Raw genomic sequence first — 4,113 nt, forward strand, 5'->3', positions numbered from 1 at the left:
GAGCCGCGCTGTCGCCACAGCCCCGGAGCGCGCGGGGGCAAGGAACGGCCTCGCGGCTCCCGCCCGACATCCCATAATAACCGGGCCGCTCACCTTAGCCACGGACGGGTCGGCCGTCCCGGCTCGCCGCAGCGCCGAGAGGAAGCCGGAAGTTCCGGGGTGGGGCAACCCCGCTGAACCATGGGACGTAGAGTCCTGACCCATTTCCGCACTGCCGCTCCCACAATGCAGTGCGGTGCACCCCGCGGCCTAATGCTCTAGCGACCTCGGCGTAAGCAGAGCGGAAAGCAAACCTTAGCCACGGACGGGTCGGCCGTCCCGGCTCGCCGCAGCGCCGAGAGGAAGCCGGAAGTTCCGGGGTGGGGCAACCCCGCTGAACCATGGGACGTAGAGTCCTGACCCATTTCCGCACTGCCGCTCCCACAATGCAGTGCGGTGCACCCCGCGGCCTAATGCTCTAGCGACCTCGGCGTAAGCAGAGCGGAAAGCAAACTACATTTCCCAGAATGCTTTGCAGCGCCTAGGGTTTCCCCCGGAGGCACGCTGGGAGGTGTAGTTTAGAGGCCTGACACCCGGGTTGGTGGTCGCAGGGCCGGCCCTGGCGGCGCTCAGTGCGGGGAGAGGGAGGCAGGGCTGGTTCCTGCCTGCTGCCGGGGAGGCGCAGGGGGACAGTGAAGACAGGGTATAGAACAATTTAGGGGCCTTGGCTGGTGTGTTGGAAACGTGACGAGCTGGATCCCGGTAGTTCTGGAAACGTGGCCAGAGCCTATGGACACCGGGAAGTGACAAACAGCAGCAGCATAACAGATTAAGCAGATCCCCGTGCACCTGCAGACACTTGGGCTTTGATGGATGGAACTCTAATTCGGTCAGGAGGCTGCTGTGTCTGGCCCCCGCCCCAGAGATCCTTTGATGAGCACTAGCGCGTGGCTCTGCTTTTCACTGATATTCCATAGACGGACACACAATGCACAAACATTACCTGTGTATTTGGATACTCTGGATGATATAACATTTCCAGCAAGTGACTTCCCCTGATTTATCTCTCCCTATTTTTTGGGGGGATCTTGCCAATTATCAGAGCTTCCCCATGCTGAGATGGATAATTAAGCCTATTGTGCAGTGAATGGGGCTTCAGTCATGAGTGCCTTCAGTTACTATAATAACAACAACAACACTTACTTCTATATCTTTCTTCATTACAGTATCTCAAAAGTGCTTTGCAAACAAGGTCATTATCATTACTCTATTTTATAGAAGGGGAAACTAAGGCACTGAAATGTGGAGTGACTTACTTAATTAAGATCATCCATCGGGGCACTGGCAGAGTTAGAATCAGAAATCGGGTTTCCTGAAGTCTAGTCCAGTGCATAAACCTAGGGCACATGGTTTCCCTATTGCAGTCCAGGCTGGTAGTATGAAGGCAATCCTTGTGATGCAATGCAGTGCGATGCTGAGTTGGATGACACTGTGGAAAAAGCAGTTATGCTTTGAACAGGAAAGTTAACAAAGAAGCAAAGGGGTCAGGAGTGTCCGGAAGCCCCCCTGGCTCACCAAGGGTGTCCGGGAATGCCTGCTTGCCAAAAAGGCGGCGTATGCCCGGTGGAAGGGGGGTGTAATCTCCAAAAAGGAGTATACCTCCTCTGCTCGGGCCTGCAGGCGGGCTGTTAGGAAGGCCAAGGCGGATATAGAGCTCGGATTAGCGTCCAGGATTAAGGATAACAAAAAGTCCTTTTTCAAATATATTGGGAGGATGAAGAAGGCGCCGGGTAATGTGGGGCCCCTGCAGGATATGCGGGGCAATCTGGTGGTTGCGTCAGAGGATAAAGCGGACCTCTTTAACCAATTCTTCACCTCCGTTTTCTTGTGCAGGGACCGGGACTTCCCTGCTGTGATAGAAGCCGGACGCGAGGGGATCACCTTCAGACCTCAGGTTGGGGAGGACCGGGTTAGAGAGCTTCTGGAGGGGCTGGACGCATTCAAGTCAGCGGGTCCGGATGCTCTCCACCCCAGGGTGCTGAGGGAGCTGGCTGGGGTTATTGCAGGGCCCCTGGCACGGCTCTACGAGCGATCGTGGTGATTGGGCCAGGTGCCAGACGATTGGAAGGTAGCTAATGTGGTCCCCATCTTCAAAAAAGGGAAAAGGGAGGACCCGGGCAATTATAGGCCCGTCAGTCTTACCTCAATCCTGGGGAAGCTCTTTGAGAAGATCATCAAGGAGCACATTTGTGATGGGCCGGCATCCGAGATGATGCTCAGGGGCAATCAGCATGGATTTATTAGGGGGAGATCATGTCAGACCAACCTGATTGCCTTTTATGATCAGGTCACAAAGGCCATGGATGCAGGTGTCGCGGTGGATGTAGTCTTTCTGGACTTCAGCAAGGCCTTTGACACCGTCTCTCACCCCATCCTAATTAGTAAACTAGGCGACTGTGGCATAGATGCCTACACGGTCAGATGGATTGCAGATTGGCTGAAGGGTCGCACTCAGAGGGTGGTGGTGGATGGATCATATTCGACTTGGGGGGAGGTGGGTAGTGGAGTCCCTCAGGGCTCGGTCCTGGGCCCTGCGCTGTTCAATGTCTTCATCAGCGATCTTGATGTTGGGGTGGAGAGCAACCTGTTTAAATTCGCTGATGACACCAAAATTTGGGGGGAGGTGAGCACGCTAGCAGGGAGAGAGAGATTGCAGAAGGATCTGGATAGGTTACAGGGGTGGGCAGACAGGAACAGGATGCGTTTCAATACGGACAAGTGCAGGGTGCTGCACTTGGGTAGTAGGAACCAGCAGCACACTTATAAGATGGGGAGCTCCCTACTTGAGAGCACGGAGGCGGAAAGGGATCTTGGTGTCATTATTGACTCCAAGATGAACATGGGCCGACAATGCGAGGTCATGGTTGGCAGGGCTAACCGGACCTTGTCGTGCATCCACAGGTGCATCTCGAGTAGAGCCAGGGAGGTGATCCTCCCCCTCTATGCGACGCTGGTCAGGCCGCAGCTGGAGTATTGTGTCCAGTTCTGTGCGCCCCATTTCAGGAGGGATGTGGACAACATGGAGAGGGTCCAGAGGAGGGCCACCCGCATGATCCGGGGACAACAGGGCAGACCCTACAGTGAGAGACTGCGGGACTTGAACCTATTCAGCCTCCACAAGAGAAGGCTGAGGGGGGACCTGGTGACCGTCTATAAACTCACTAGGGGGAACCAGAAGGGTTTGGGGGAGACGCTGTTTCCCCTAGCCCCTGCTGGCATAACAAGGAATAATGGGCACAAGTTGATGGAGAGGAGGTACAGATTGGACATCCGAAAAAACTACTTCACAGTTAGGGCGGCTAGGAGCTGGAACCAACTTCTAAGGGAGGTGGTGCTGGCCCCTACCCTGGGGGTCTTTAAGAAGAGGCTGGATGCCTACCTGGCTGGACTCATTTGAGTCCCGTTTTTGTTTTTAGGGTTTTTTGTTGTTCTCCCGCCCTGGCGGGGGGGTCGGGCTAGAAGATCTATTAGGTCCCTTCCAACCCTAAAACTATGAAACTATGAAACAATTTGGAGCACTGTCTATTCTGTTCACTGAATATGACACGGTCTGGTGGAACATGGAGCGCCTATACACGAGCGTGGAGGCTGCTCCAACTCACTGGAATTCCAGCACATCAGAGCAGACTCGATTAATTGGGTCTGCTGGAACCTGGCAATTACCATGCTCCAGGAGCCTCCTGCACCCCGTGTATCAGCGCTTAAAAATAGTAGGAGGCACTTTAATTAGAGCAGCACTCGAAGCCACTCCAGTTAAAATGCCACCGCCCCCACACCCAGAGCACATACAAAAGTGTCCCTTGTGACAGTAATTCAATGGTGCTCAATCTTCTGGCCCTGCAGGCCAGATGAATGGTGCAGGGTTGGTCTGCAGGCCAGATCAGGCCATGCACTGCCTCCACCCAGCCTTGTACACCTGGATCCAACCCTGTACCACACCCCCACTCTGGGATTGGACCCTGGAGTCCCATGCCACTCCCCACGCACCAGGATCAGGCCCCACACTGCCTTGCATGCCCAATCCAGTATACAAGGTCATGCTCTCCAGCCCATTGGGCACCCCTTGAGGGCAAA

General features: G+C 54.9%; 1 protein-coding gene across 3 annotated transcripts in view; it reads right to left on the reverse strand.

Moving 5' to 3' along the window:
- The window catches only part of RBM6 (RNA binding motif protein 6), a 105,891-nt gene extending 105,528 nt beyond the window's left edge, over positions 1 to 363 (reverse strand). The window contains exon 1 of one of the 3 annotated variants that reach the window (XM_006024989.3): positions 294 to 356. The gene's annotated coding sequence lies outside the window, so the exon portion shown is untranslated. Of the gene's footprint in view, positions 1 to 93; positions 113 to 293 lie in introns of those variants that run through there. The other 2 variants (XM_025205773.1, XM_006024990.3) reach the window with 2 other exon arrangements.
- Between the last annotated feature and the right edge of the window lie 3,750 nt (positions 364 to 4,113).

Source organism: Alligator sinensis, unplaced genomic scaffold, assembly GCF_000455745.1.
Source record: "Alligator sinensis unplaced genomic scaffold, ASM45574v1 scaffold467_2, whole genome shotgun sequence".
NCBI lineage: Eukaryota > Metazoa > Chordata > Crocodylia > Alligatoridae > Alligator > Alligator sinensis.